The following is a 16,627-nucleotide window of genomic DNA, read 5'->3' as shown; positions in this document are numbered from 1 at the left end:
ATTGGTGACCAACGGAAAATATTGGCGTGGGCGGTTTTGGATTTTTTTTTTTTTTGTAAATAAAACTTTATTGGTAAGAACGTGCAATACACATGGATTCCATATTACAAGCTTTAAAAAGACATGGATTGAAATATGGCCAAACAACCCTTCAAGTTGAGGGCTAATCCGTCCTAGCAAGGGAGTCAGCCAAACAGTCCTATACCTAATTGAATAAAAGTAAAAGTACATGATTCTAAACTAGATGCCAATTAAGTGATATCCTGGATTCCAATTCATGGGAGTTCCGATATGTTTCATCCCGTGATGAGTTCCGTGAGCCGACAATAACCAACCTAATATCAATCTTTGAGTCACGTTTTAGTATGAAAAATTGAGTGACTTGAAGACGCATTACAAATTGTATAACATTCTATAAGGATGAGGGATAGGCATCATAATTTATAAAATAAAAAGAGGGTCGTCAGTGATCATGCATTATCGACTAGCTATTATAACAGCCTAAAAATATGATTAAAGCCGTCTTTGTCAATTTGATTTGCTAAATTTAATTATAATGCATGTCTTTGTCAATTGGATTTGCAAAATCTAATTATATCTTAGTAACTATACATCATGGTTTGAGGCATCAGAATCTGATCGGGTGAATCAACCAATTAGAATTGGAACGATTCCAGCCAATTTCTGCAACCCTCTTTGAATTGCTTGGTTTCATTTTATTACTCAAAAAATCAATAAACTTATGTTCGGTAGCGATCCACAAGTTTATTGAATCAAAAATTTAAAAAAAAATAAAAAATATATATATATATATATATAGATTTTTGTCCAAGAAATCATTACATCTACTTCTTGATTCAAGTTTCTAGGCTTTCAATGTGGTATGTATGGAATAATGGTGGCCATTGCTGTCTCACACTTTATTAGGGATGCAAACCAATAGTTAAAAATTTGTATTCAATCCATGTTTTTATTTGTTTAAAAGAATTCATATTCGAAAAATCACTATCCAGAAACTATCCGAATTCATCTGATAACTAATCGGACATGAATATGATAATCCCAATTTCCAACTGATTATTATCCGATTTGTTAACTATCTGATGGTAATGAAATATCCATATCCGTCTAACCGATTAAATGATCATATTGGATTTTAATGAAACTGTGGTGTGATTTAAACATTTAACTATTTGGAGACATAACACATTTAGCATGACAATATAATATATTAAATGACAAATGGGACACGTGAATGGTGAATATGACATATTGACTTTTAATTACAGCTTGTTATATAACCACTGACACATGACATATTAATTTTTAATTACAGCTTGTTATATATCTACCGACACAAATCCATTAAAGTCAAAAAAGAAGTTTTAAACTATTAACTTGTTCCATCATGTCTTTTCCATTTCTTCATCTACTTCTTCTTTACTGCTTGCTCTCTCTATTTGTTCGCTAGGATTCAGATTTGTATTAAAGAAAGGAAAATAAAAATAAAAGGTAAAATGATCGTAGTACGTGCAGAAAAATAGGAATGCGAAATATTTGGGGCTCGGTGAATATTCACATAAGTGATATGATTGACATGTGTTAAATATGTTAATCCTGCTAACAGAGTTGTAGACAGTTACAACTCAACTCTGTTTAATATTATTAATATTTAAATAAATAAATAATAAAAATCCCAATATAAGTGGACTCATCTTTTGATTCCGCCTAGAAATCTCGATCCTTTCTCTCTCTCTCATTACTTCTTCTTCAAGGCCGTTCCTTCTTTCTTCTTCCTTTTTCAGCGCTCTCCAATCTAGTTGAAGTTTTGTTTACCAATGTCACTGAAGATTTGCATCCATGGTAAATTCTCATAGGTTAATAATATATACCCAGGAAGTAATAATAAAATCCTATATATTCTAGAGCTTTGTTTACTTTATAAATTCAAATTTATCCTCTACCATACATGCAAGCTTTACTGTTCAAATCCCTTCCCTGATGATTAATATGTAAACATGGTATTTGGATATGTGTAGCCAAGTCTCTCATATGCTCAGTGCCTGAAAATAGTTATGTTGATTTTTTTCTTACCTCATCCTATTTTGTAAGCAAAGCAAGAGAGAGAGAGAGAGAGAGAAAATCGAAGGAGGAGTCCGCTTATATTGGATTTTTATTTTTTATTTATTTATTTATGTAAAATAAAATATTAGACAAGTTAAGCAACCACGTCCGTCATCTCTCCACCCTAAAATTAGGAATCAGTTACAATATAAAAAACTAATAGATGGTTTAGATTAATCTAATATTAAATGAACGGTTAATATTAAAAGAAAGTGAAAATAAGATTACAATACGTACGTACTGCTACTACTTGCCCAAAATAAAAATAAAAATAAAACTAAAAAAATAAACTTACAAGAAGACACTTAGTAGACAAGGAGCCTCACTTTTGGCATTGCCATCAACAGAGGTCCTCCATCACTATCTGCAAAATCTAAATCGATGTGTAGATAAGATATCATTTAGAATTTCATCAAAGATATGGCGAGGAAATTCCTCCACTGTTCCAAAGACTCCTGTTTTTGTAGCATTTGTTGCAAGGTAATCCGCTATTGGATTGCCTTCCCTGTAGCAGTGAGAGATCTTCTAGGTGATAGAGTTAAGGAACTTCAGCAAAGCAATCCAATCCTATAGCCCAAACCAAGGTATTGATTTAGACTGAACTGTTGTCACAACTGCAACTGAGTCATATTCAATCCACAAGAATCCCACTTCATGTCTCATTGCATGATGAATTCCTTCAAGCAGTCCTCTAAATTTTGCATAGTAGTTCGTTTGGATCCCAAGATAAGTTTTGAAAGAAAATATCACATTACCACAATGATCACGAAGCACTCCTCCTGCTCCCACTCTGCCTAGATTCCCCATAGAGCTGCCATCACATTTAACTTAATCCAATTTTCCTGTGGCTTACAACAATAAACCTCTAAAATCTTGCTAACTGAATCTAGTATTTCCTGAAGACCTATATTTCTATAGCATAAGTGGTCTGAAGTAGAACAGATGATCCCTTTCAGCTTGAGACTTGCATCCTTTAGGCCACGTAACACCAAGCAAAAGATCAAGTTAGCGCCCCTGCTCTTATTGCCAAATCTTCTTAGGTTCCTTTCTTTCCAAATGTTATCTGCAACTAGGACAAAGCCTGCCACCCATTGATCCTTGGTTGAAAATATCCTTCTCTTTCTTTTCCACCAATTTTAGCAGCTCTGTCAAAGAAGAATGGCCCTAACAGTGAAGATTGAAGCAGTCTAACAACATCTTCCAGACCTACAAAGACACTTTACATTGCAGAAAAATGTGAGAGATGGATTCACATGCTGCCCCACAGAGGACACACTTAGAAACCAAGAGGAGCGCCCTTCCTGCTAATGATATCATCAGTGGGTAATTTCTCATGCAATAACCTCCACCCAAAGGTTGATTGCCGTGGAGTTAGGTGATTCCCCCAAATAATATCACACCATGCCACTTTAGGATTTTGTCACCGTATTTCATTCCATGTAGACTTGGTACAGAACTCCTCTGAAGTCGTTAGAGTCCAAATACACTTATCTTCTATAACTTCTCTAGGAATATTAATATTAAAAGCAGTAATAAAAATATTCCTTAGAAAAAAAGAGCTCGCCTCTGGGAAATTCCACTTATAGTTGTGGATGAAGTCAGCTACCTTCCTCTAGAGAAAACATATCTTCAATGGAAGATGCTCTAACCCACCTGTCTCTCTAGCAGTTTATAGATCTACCATTGCCCACAATCCACCTTTCTTTACTAGATGTGAAATTCCACATCCTCTTAATTCCCGGCCAAACTGAAGAGGAGTTGTACCTCTTCCTTTTTTTTTTTTTTTTTTTTTTGCTAAAAGGACAATTTTATTAGAATAAAGAAGGAAACACAAAACAGGGAAGCAAAAGGAGCAGGCCGAAACCACTAGGCCAACTTGCAAACTCCACCTTCGGCATAGCCATCAGCAGAGAGAGCAAGCAAGAGGCTCAGCAGAATCGAAAACGGTGCCTATCCAAAGCATCAGAAACAAGCTCAGTCGCGACGTGGTTTGGGAAAACCACTGAGAATTCTGTGATGCCAGACTTAGACACCTTCTTTGCCAGATAGTCTGCAACCACATTGGCTTCACGGAGATCTTCCATTGCATAGACTCAGAAAGGAAAAGGAAGACCTCCATTTCTACACGGCGAACCATGGAATCTGCCTTCTGTGGACTGTTGAAACCACGAAAGCTAAATCTGACTCGATCCAAACACCCTTGGCGTAGTGATCTCTTGCCAGTAAGATACCCTCCAAAACGCCTCAAACTCAGCTTTATATATCTCTTTGACTCCCAAAAAATGCTAAAAGAATATATGACCTGGTCCTCATTGTTCCTCAGAACTCCTCTTGCGCCCGCATTGCCTGGATTGCCAAGAGAGCTGCACACATCCGTTAGGGGCGGTGGTATAGGGATAAAGGTGGATGTGCAAAAGGCCTATGACACGCTATCATGGGACTTCCTTTTTGCAGTGTTGAAGAGGTTTGGTTTCTCGGATGTGTGGTTGGGCTGGATTTATGAGATTTTGGTTTCTTCCAGAATTTCAATTTTGTTGAATGGTGGCCAGGTAGGCTTCTTCGGTGTGGAGCGGGGTTTGAGGCAAGGAGATCCAATCTCCCCTATGCTGTTCATCCTTGCAGAGGAAGTGTTTTGTAGGGGATTGAATGGTTTATTAAAGGAGGGGAAGATAAAGGCTCTCCCTGGACCGAGAGGGGCAATTGTTCCTAGTCACCTGCTCTTTGTAGATGACATCTTTATTTTCATGAACGCCTCTGCCAAACATGTCAAATGTCTGCGTGATTTCCTCCACAAATACCAGCAATTTTCAGGTCAAAAATTCATCTTGGAAAAGAGAGTTTTTTTTCGGTAAAGTTGCGCCCCATAGGAAGAGGTTTATTGCTGACTTGATTGGCATCCCAATTCGCGCTCTGCCTACAAAGTATCTTGGGATTGAGATCTTTAAAGGCGCTGTCAAAAAGGTAGGTTACTTCCCTTGATAGACAAGATCAAGGCTCGTTTGCAGGGATGGAAGGGTAAACTGCTGTCCATGGTTGGTCGTGCTGAATTGATTTGGTCTGTGATTTCAGGTATGCCAATCCATAACTTTTCAATTTATTGGTGGCCTGAATCGGTGATTAAAATATTGGAGCGATGGATAAGGAATTTCTTGTGGTCAGGGGAGATTGACACAGTGAAGAAAATATCGGTGAAATGGGAGGATGTGTGTAGACCTAAGGCTCAAGGGGGTTTAGGAATCAGAAGATTGAGGGATGTGAACTGTGGGGGCTTAGTAAACTCGTATGGAAGATGAAACATGAAGAGATAGCCTTTAGCAATTTCTTGAGAGCGAGGTTCGTCGATGAAGGAGGAGGTCTCAAGAAGGGGTGTAAGTCGTCTTCGGTGCTAAAAGGCATTTCTATGATGTGGAAGTTTGTCTCTGCAATAGAGCGTTCGATGGTGGGGAATGGTAAGGATATTCTTTTTTGGCATGATAGATGGCTGGGTCCTTCTTCTATTGCCGAGCTTAGTAAACTGTGGGGGCTTAGTAAACTCATATGGCAGATGAAACACGAAGAGATAGCCTTTAGCAATTTCTTGAGAGCGAGGTTCGTCGATGAAGGAGGAGGTCTTAAGAAGGGGTATAAATCATCTTCGGTGCTAAAAGGCATTTCTAAGATGTGGAAGTTTGTCTCTACAATAGAGCGTTGGATGGTGGGGAATGGTAAGGATATTCTTTTTTGGCATGATTGATGGTTGGGTCCTTCTTCTATTGCGGAGCGCTCGCCCCTACCTCCCTCTCATTTCCATCAAAACACATGCAAAGTAGCGGATTTTGTTTTGGATGGTCAGTGGTGTCTTCCACGAGCCTCTTCGGATTTCTTGAATGCTATACTCAAGGATATTAACAACATCTCCTTACCATTGGATCAGAAAGACAAATGCTGCTGGTCTCGATCACCTTTAGGTAACTTCATCACCAAATTTGCTTGGGAGGCGTTAAGGAAAAGAAACCCAAAGGTGAGTTGGGCAAAGGTAGTGTGGGGGTCTGATTTGTTGCCTCGTCAATCGGTGTTTGGATGGAAGCTTTTGTATGGTAAGCTACCCTGTGATGAAAAAGTGAAAAGAAAATTGGTATCCCTACCTTCTAGATGCGAGCTTTGCAATAGGGCGGAGGAGTCCCTACCTCATCTATTTTTGGAGTGTGATGGCGCCGTCTTTGTATGGAGTTCCTTTGTTGAGGCCTTTGGTCTTAGCTGGCCAAATCAGTGGGAAAATCTATCAGAGCTTGTGAAGTGGTGGTCTCAAAAATCTAGCGCTATTGGGCTGTCTTAGATGTGGATGGCGGGTTTGATCCTAGTCCCATACTTCATATGGATGGAGAAGAACTCAAGGAGATTCAGGGGGGTATGCCGTTCCTTTAGTCAGATCTTCAAATGCATCATGGATGAGGTTAAAAGGCATGGTCTAGGAAAGCGTGATAGAATAAAATCTCACTTGGACCAGCAGAGGTGCTCCAGACTAAATATAATGGTCCCAAGAAGAAGAGTAAAGGGGGTGCGGGAAGTCTCCTAGCTGCCGCTGAGGGTAGGATGGTGGAAATTAAACTGTGATGGTTCGTCTCTGGGTAATCCAATGAATGCTAGGGCCGGTGGAATTATAAGGGATAGTAATGTGCAGATGATCTTGTACTTCAGTTCCTTCTTAGGAATGCCTCTAGCTTCCAAGCTGAATTTTATGCGTTGATCAAAGTTATTGAAAGAGCGAGAGAGATGAAGTGTGAGTCTCTGTGGATCGAATGCGATTCGGTATCAGTGGTAATGATGGTGCAAAGGGGTTTGGTCCCGTGGTTTGTTTGGCAGAAGTGGTCTTATCTCCTCTCTTATCTCAAGGGCATTTGCTGGAAAATTACCCATTGCTATCGGGAAGCAAATCCCATAGCGGATTTTCTAGCATATACGGCCACTAAGAAGGAAGTAACTTAAACAATTTTGGTGTGGCCTCCGGAGGTGCTACAGTTTTTATCAGACGATGCGATGGGCAGGTTGTGCTATAGATTCTATTAGCATGATGTTTGTTTTGGATGCCTAGTGCTCTTCCCTGCTGATGGCAATCCCAAAGGTGGGGTAAAGTCCTTGGTCTTTTTTTTTTTTTATGGTGTTTTTTGCTTCTGTAATTTTATTTTTCCTTGTGATCGGTTCCCTTGTACAGTTTTTTTTTTTGTCCCTTTTTAATATACATGACCTTTTAGGGAAAAAAAACTCGAGCTCTGCGCTTCTACCACTTGAAGAGCGCCTAAATGGTCAGGTGATCTATCCACACCACCTCAAAGCAATCTAAAATTTTTTTCCAAATAGAGAAGGAGAAAGAACATTGTAGGAAAACATGAGACATACTCTCTTCAGCCTTGCCGCAAAGATTGCACTTGGATGACAACCAAACACTTTTTTATCAACCAAATTATCCGTGGGGACTCTACCATGCACCAATCTCCATCCAAATAAGGAATGCCTTGGAGGGAGATCCTTTTGCCAAATCAAGGTCGACCAGTGCACCTTAGAGGACCTCATTCTAATATTCTCCCAAGCCGAGCTTGAATAAAAGGATCTTGAGGGCGTTAGGGACCAGACCCTGATATCCTCCATCTACATACTGGCAATTTTGATCTTTTTAATTTGATTGAAAATATCTTTAAGAAGGGGAGAAGATACCTCAGGAAGTCGCCATTCCCCATCTCTAATAAAATTCCCCACTTTGGTCAAAGTGGAGATGTCTTGTGCACTGTCCAGCCAGATATGGTCCATAATGGAATTTGGTCCCCACCATTTGTCCTTCCAGAAGTTTCCCAACTGGCCATTCCCAATGATCCACCTCTCCTTCCCCTGCACAAAGTTCCACAATTTCTGATACCAGATATGATGGAAGAGGCATTACATTTTTTAAGAGATCTGCCATCCTTTTTGACAAATTGAGCTCTAAGGAAAGCAGCATCACAGACTTCTCATTTTTAAATCTCCAGACCATCTTACATAGCATTGCCTTAATAGAGTCTCTTAGTTTCCTGAGCCCCAAGCCCCCCTCGTCCTTAGGCTTACACAAAGAGTCCCACTTCACAGTGACAGCTTTGACAGTATCAACCTCACCTATCCAAATAAAATTATGCATCCATCTCTCCATCATCGTCACAAGAGAAGTAGGCCACTAGTAAACAGAGAAGCTATGGATTGGCATTCTTGAGATTACGTTTTTAACCATTTCAACCCTGCCAGCCATCGACAGCAACTTCCCTTTCCATCCTGCCAATCGCCCCTTAACCTTGTCCATAATCGATAGCAAGGTTACTTTTTTGACTCTTCCCTTGAAGATTTCCACACCTAGGTAACTTGTTGGGAAGGTGCATATAGGAATTCCTAAGATATTAGAAATTCTCTATTTTTTGGAGGGAGGGATTGTCCCCAAAAAGAGCTTGCTCTTTTCTAGGCTGATAACCTGCCCAGAGAATTGTTGATACTTGAGAAGAAAATCCTTTAGGTTCCTAACATACCTAATAGAAGCATTGGAGAAGATGAATATATCGTCAATGAAAAGGATATGACCTGGGGAATTGGCACCTCTTGGGCCCTGGATCGATTTTAGTTTATCTTCTTAAATCAATTGCCTCAGACCTTTGGAAAGCACTTCTTCCTCAATAATGAAGAGCATGGGAGATATAGAATCCCCTTGCCTCAACCCTCGCTCCATTTCAAAATATCCTTGCAGACCACCATTAAATCAACATAGATATCTTGGTGGATATCAGGATTTGGTTCAACCATGCTATCCACTTCTCTATAAATCCAAAGCAACGCAACACCTAGAACAGAAAAGGCCATGAAATAGTGTCATAAGCTTTTCTAATGTCAATTTTTCAGGCCAAGACCTCGCCCTTTCATCGAAGCAAACATCATGTTTACAAGCTCCAATGCCAGACTAATGTTAGAATGAATTAGTTTCCCTTTTTGAAAGGCACCCTATTCTTCAGATATCAATCTGGAAAGAATATTCTCAAGCCTCATCACCACTTTGGATAAAATTTTACAATAAAAGTTTCCCATGCACAATGGCTGAAATTTGTTCAAGGAAGAGGCTCCCTCCTCCTTAGGGATAAGCACCATGAAATTGTTGTTCACTCCATTGGGCATATGACTAGTACTAAAGAAGTATTTGACTGCATTACAACCTCTTTCTCCACAATATGCCAGCATCTTCTAAAAAAGGCCCCAGAAAAACCATCCAGCCCTGGAGAGCTATCAGGGTCCAAGTCCCACTCTGCTCTTTTAATTTCACCATCCCCTGGTAAGGCTTCGAGAAGAAAAATATCACCGTGTTGAAGAACAGATGGAATGGAATCAAGAATCTCCAATGCTCCACTAAAGGCACCGCTTTATGAAACTGTTCATAAAAATTAACAACATAATTCCCCAATTGATCTTGCCCTTCCACCAATGTACCATCTGGTTTTTTTAGGCATCTAATGAAGTTTCTAAGTCTTCTCATTTTAGCAGACAAACGGAAGAACCTAGAATCATGATCCCCTTGCTTCATCCATTTAACTTTAGCCTTTTTAGCCCAAAGTTTTTCATGATTTTCCAAGGCTTTTATCAGAGAGGTTTTTGTATCTGCTTCTAAAGCAAACGAGTGATCATCCAGACCATTAGCTTCAATGCTCTGCTGCACCTACGCTAGTCTCTCCTTAGCTTCCTCAAGCACTTTGTTGAAGTTAGGGAAGGAGACACTCCCTGACCCTCTAAGCACTCATTTTAATCTTTTGAGTTTCTGCATTAGAACAAAGATTAGATTTCCTGAAATCTAGCCATCCCACGATGAGGCAACAATCTTCTCAAAATCCATATGATCCATCCAAAACTTGTGGAATCAAAAATGGCAATTGTTGGGGGCATTGAGATAAGGCAGAAGTAAACACTAAAGGGGAGTGATCAGAAGCAATTCTAAGGAGGACTCATTGGGCACAGTCCTAGAAAGAATTGATCCACTCTTCATTACAGAAACATCTTTCCAGGACCGCAGAAACATTACCTTTGCAACGGTTATTGGACCAAGTGAATTTCCTCCCTAAGGACGGCACTTGGGCCATTCCACACGCATCCCCCATGGCACCAAATTTTGCAGCCGATCCCATACTAAAAATTCCTGGCCCACTTTTTTCATATGAAAGCAGTGTCGCATTAAAGTCCACTATGATGGCCCAAGGGATCAAAGGCTGGGGGAGATCAGCGACAAGCCTCATCCATAGCTCCCTTCTTTCAGCTCTGAAACTGCTAGCGTGAATGAAATAAATCTTAAAAAATTTTGATTCCCACATAAGGGAAATTGAGATATGCTGCTCTGACTCAGAGACAACTGTGGGAGAATTCAAGTTTCTCTTTCAGATAATCCACAGATTAGGGACCTTCCTAGCTCTACTATTGTGAATGAAAAAACTACTGAATCCCAATTTATTAAAAAATAAATTTGAAAAAGCACTTACTTCTATCATGGGCTCTGCAATACAGATGACGTCCGACACCCTTTCTTTAATAAAATGCCACAAGGCGTTCCTACCTACCGCCTTTTTCATTCCTCTGATATGCTAGAAGAAAACCTTCATGAGAAAATCACATGGAGGAAGAGTAATGAGCAGATTTGTCAGTCTGCTCCTTCTCAGTATTATTGTTCCCAATTCTAGCATACGACTCCTCTACACGTTGCATGACCTTATCAATTTCAGCCACTTCCTAATGATGAACTACAACATGACCTTCCACCAGTTGGGATGGAGAAATCCCGACACAATGTGCTTAGCCCCCTCCCATGATTGGCCTCTGTCGCTCTTTCCTCCTCTCCCATGTCGGCGATCAGCGGGCTTGTAATTGATTTTGCGACGAGGTCACAGAGCACGCACCGTTTGAGATTCCCCCCTCTCAACCTCTGCTTCCCTTAAGGTAGTGACACCCACCCAAACCAACTCCGGCGACCTGAATTTCTTCAACTCGGGTAAAAGACTCTGAAGCATCGATTTCCACAAGCACACGAGCAAAATGGCCCATTAAGCCCTGCCTTGTTCGATGATCTAGGGCGACCGGCCTACCCACAGCCTTTGCCATGGATAGAAGCACATTCTCATGCCAGTATTCAAGGGAAGGTCTAGGAAGCGTACCACACAAACCAACTCCATAAAGACCTGTTTCTCATGAATATTGAAATCAGGTTTCCAGCATTGAAACCTGATCAATTGAACGGCAAAGCAGATTGGGCATCTCCTCCAAACTTCAGCCATATCCCCCTCCATAGCGAACTTGAAAATAACATTACCTTTCCCGAGCGGGTGCATAATCACTCTTTGATTCAAATTCCAGAACATAGCCGCTTCCTCCTGAGTCTATCGAGTGAACACAGCCGAAAGTTCACACGGCCAATCAATGCAAAATGGAATTTTAGCCGAACACTTTCATAGTCTTGCTGTGGGATGATCACACGGGTGATACTGCCTGCGTGGATCGGCTCTGGAAGAGCATTGATTGTAGACCGAGCACCTCCACCCACCACTCTTGCAAAGGATTTCTTTTGAGGAATCACCTATTCCGGAACAGTGACAGCCTCCTTCTCCAAACCCATGCTCCCTCCACGGTCCACAGACTCCCTAGCACTACCGTCATCACCATCTTCAACTTCTCGGTCATTCTGCATTTCCCCATCTCCTAAGTCCACCAACTTCCTTCCAACATAAACCCTTTAAGTGGTTACATTCTCTCTCTTTATCTCTATAAATTTAAGTAGTTACAATATCTCTCTCTCTCAGCATTACATAACACATGAAGCTTTGATTTAATATTATTCATTTTTGCTCTCAATGCACTTGTATTTTTTTACTATATATATATATATATATGGGTTTCTTGACTGATCGCATTTCCCCTACAACAACATAGAGGCCAATAATAAGGTGACATTTAAGGGCATCCAACAAGAGGGGTGGGGAGTCACTTGTCCCCCTTGTGTGTGGCGCAGGGGAATATGACCAAGCAGCATTCTTTTTTGTTGTATATGTTCTCCTTACTTGTATACTTCTGTAAGGGTGCTACTAGTGTTGTGGCATAGCAAGGTAGCCCCTACCCTGAAAACCCTTTTGACCCTTATAGCCAAACCCTTCAGGAAAAGGGGGAATTCAGTCATGGATGCCCTAGACCTGGCTTTGGTGTTCTTGTAGCATAGGCTCCTACGGCCGGCGGCCCTAGTTTTCAAGGAAAAAGACCATTTTATTTCTCTTTTTTTTTTTTGGTTTTTTGTTTTGCGTATTTTGGTTACTATCACTAAGTGAATCAAGCTGATTGTGGTCTAGACAATCTCTGGTATTAAACCCATTAATTGGTGGATTCAGATCCGATTTTGATCCTTCTTGCATCAAATATGATGTCACTTGTGTCTTAGTCATAGTCCCATGATCCCATCCCCGTTGTGTAAATTTGTAAGACAAGAACCCTTATATGCCTTCCAACAAAAAAACAAAAAAAAATCCTTATATGCCATCCACGTGATGCTATACAAATTACAAAATATTAACATAACATTAATAATACTAATTAAATACATATTAAAAAAAAAAATTCTATCATAATATATATCAAGAGAGGGATAGGCACGCTAGGAGGTTCCTTTAGAATCTTAGATGCTGGCAGGATTTTAGCCATCGAAGTCGCTCAATTTATATAAACCATTGGATGGAGGAAAAAGATCAAAACTTCAATCCACCGCTACTAAATCATTTTTTTCCAATCCCTGCTTCTGACCCGTGACACTACAACACCTCTCTCTCTCTCTCTCTCTCTCTCTCAGTGATCATTAGAATCGGATAATAACCGAATTATCCGATTAATGATCAAATTTGGAATCGAAAGTAATTTTCATCTCCGAACAGATAAACGATCATAATAGGGATATTAAATTTGTAAATGGATTCATAAAAGTAGGTTGGGTGATTGATTGCCTTGGTGGTGGAAGTAATGCATGTATTTATTTTTTTTTCTAAAGTCATCAAAAGAATATATTAAAAATGAATATAGAAATACATGCTTAAAGAATGAGAAAAACACCATTAGGCTACCACTCCACCTTCGGCATTGCCATTAGCAGAGTAGCAACCTAATCAAGATAAAGAAACCAATTAACAAAACCTAAATCTTGTTCAATTGAGAGTCCCAACTGATATCATGAGAAATAAAAAGGAGGTGTTGGGATCCAGCTTGTAGACAATCGAGAAGATGCTACATGTTTTGCCAATCTATCAGCCACCACGTTTCCCTCTCTATAGCAATGTGTGATCTTTCATGAGATGGTATCTAAATAACCTTTATAATACCACCATTTTTGCTGAAAAAGTCATGGGATTGTTTTCTTATTGATGCAGTTCACCACTACATGCGAGTCACTCTCAACCCACAATCTTTCAATATTCACCAAGGATGCAGTGTGCAACCCAATAAAGAAAGCATTGAACTCAGCCATAAAGTTTGTTCCCTCTCCTTCATAAGCTGCAAAACACCGTATTGGAGATTCGCCGTTGTCCCTGATTACCCCACCTGCCCCAGAGCAACCCGGATTACCAAAAGAACACCCGTCAATGTTTAATTTAAACCAATTATTTGGAGGAGGCGCCCATACAACTTCAACAATTCTCTTAGAAGGCGCTCTGGAAATGAATAACATGAATTTCTTTGAAATCAATAAATCTGTAATTGAGGGGATATGAATTTTTGCCATTTTTGAGAAATCTTGCAGATCTTGCATTATTGCTTTCACCACCACATCAGCAGGACAAGATTTATCATCATATCTTCAATTATTTCTTTCAATCCATAGCTAATGAGGAATCAAAATAACTGCAGCAAGCCAAACCTTCCCTAGGGAGACCACTGTTGCCTTTCTCTTCCACCAAGAGAATAGCTCTTCCAAAGAGGGGAAACCACACCATCTTAGATAAAAAAAAAAATCCATAAATTTAGACCAAATCAGACCTGCAAACTGACAGTCCAAAAATAAATGTTGAATAGATTCCACATTGTTGAGGCAAAGGTGACATCAAGATGCCAATGGCACACTGCGCTTGGAGACCTTGTCATCTGTAGGAAGGCTTTCTTGTGCTAACCGCCAACCAAAAATAGATGGTCTAGGATGCAGTCCATTTTTCCAAACCAGCTTGGTCCAAGTGCAGCTAGGAAATTTTTCTCTGATGCTTTCCCAAGCAGAGAGAACAGAAAACTTTCCCGACTCAGATACAGACCAAAATCTTTTGTCACAAGCGGCCACTGTTGGGATAAAATTTCCTTTACAAGATCTCCTACTGTCCTTAATTCATTAGAGAAGACCAACAGAAGAGACCATTGCGCTTCATCTATAAAATCTGAGACTCTCGCTATTAAACTGATGGAGAAATATTCACCATTAGGAGTGATATCAAATGGACATCTATCTTTCAACCAGCGATCATACCAAAAACTGATAGACATACCATTGCCAATGATCCATCTTTCTGAAGCACACACAAAATCCCATCCCTTTCTCAACCCAAGCAAGATTGAAGAAGAGATATTTTCTTTTTTAAGCACCCCATTGCTCGCTACAAATCTACCTCTCAAAAAGGAAGCAAACATAGAAGGATCATATTTAATAAACCAGCAGAGCTTTGATAGTAAAGCATGGTTAATGTCCTTCAGATGACGAACACCTAATCCTCCTTCTTTTTTTGGCTTACAGAGAGAGTTCCTATTCACATTAATAGCTTTAGAAGTTTTCGAATCCCCACACCATATAAAATTGTTGATCCACCTCTACATGAATAAAATCAGAGAACAAGGCCAAAGGTATACTGAAAAGTTATGTATATGAATACTGCACATAACCGTCTTTACTAGCTCAACCCTTCTTGCCATTGATAAGAGATGACCCTTCCAACTAGCTAGCCTTGATTTGAATTTATCCATTAGAGGCATGATAAACTCTTTCTTGACCCTGCCTTTAAATATATCCACCCCTAAGTAGCGAGTGGGGAAAGTACACTCAAGAATTCCAAGGACATCCTTAATTCTTCTTTTCCTACCTGGCTGAACCCACTTAGGAAGATCTTGCTTTTATTAAGATTTATTTGTTGACCAGAATAAGCCTGATAAGAATTCAGAAACTCCTTAAGCTTCCTGATCCCTCTTAGCTCAGCATTCATAGAGATCAACAAGTCATCTGCATAAAGAAGATGGAAAGAAGTATAGACATTTCTTGGACCAGGAATGCATTTCACCACTCCTTTGTCACGAAGATCTTGCAGACCACAGCACAAAACCTCCTCTGCAAGAATGAATAGCATTGGTGAGAGAGGGTCGCCCTGACACAAGCCCCTTTCCACCCCAAAAAAACCCATCGGACCACCATTTACAAGAACTGAAAGCTTCGAGGATGCAAGAATTTGATGAATCCAGCCAATCCAAACCTGTGAGAACCCAAATTTTTGAAGTACATTGAAAAGGAATTCCCATTCCACTATGTCAAATGCCTTTTGAACATCCAGTTTGAGGCCCATGATGTCTCCATAGGCCTTGGAAAACATCATATTTGTAAGCTCTAATGCCACTCCAATATTAGAAAAAAATATTTTTCCTTTTTGAAATGCTCCCTGTTCTTCTGAAATCAGCTTATGCAAAACCAAAGAGAGACGAGATGAAAGGATCTTTTGAATAATTTTAAAGAAAAAATTCCATAAACAAATAGGGCGAAACTGCCCAGCCTTTCGAGCATTATCCATTTTTGGGATTAATGTCAAAAAATTATAGTTTGCACCTTTGGTAATCACTCCTTCAGTAAAAAAATTCTTAATGGCAAGACATACCTCCCCTCCCATAATATCCTAGCAAGTTTGAAATAGAGTACTTGGGAAACCATCGGGGCCTGGAGCGTTGGATGGACCCAGGTCAAAAACTGCTTTTTTAATTTCCTCAGAGTCAGGAACCTTTGTCAACATAGCATTATCCTCAAAAGTAACCAGCTCAGGGATAACCGAAATTAACTCACTAACTTTAGTGAAATTTTCACGCTTGTGGAAACAACATTATCCTCAGAAGTAATGCATGTAAGACACTTTGGATTGATCGATCTATATCGTACGTCAAGGTAGACAATTGGTACCTTATTATAATCTATTATTATAAGCATGTGGCTGCTTTGCATCAGGTTGACAGCCAACACTTTTATAATTAGCCATAACTCGTCAATATTTTTGCGTGGATCCTCGTGCTCATCCTTGTTTGAAATCTCCATGTAGCCGACCCCAGTAAGTGGGGATAAGGTTTTGGATGCTGTAATTGTTGTGTTCAGAAACAGAATTGTCCAACCCGAGCCGAATTTGAACCATTTACATCTCTGCACTTTATCAATGGTTACTAGTTTTAACGGTTTAACATGGATCATCCACCATATAAGCTAGGAAGTTCTTTCTTGGTA

This window comes from Macadamia integrifolia, chromosome 9 (assembly GCF_013358625.1).
Source record: "Macadamia integrifolia cultivar HAES 741 chromosome 9, SCU_Mint_v3, whole genome shotgun sequence".
NCBI classification, from domain to species: Eukaryota; Viridiplantae; Streptophyta; class Magnoliopsida; order Proteales; family Proteaceae; genus Macadamia; species Macadamia integrifolia.
Note: the sequence above shows the minus strand (reverse complement) of the source record.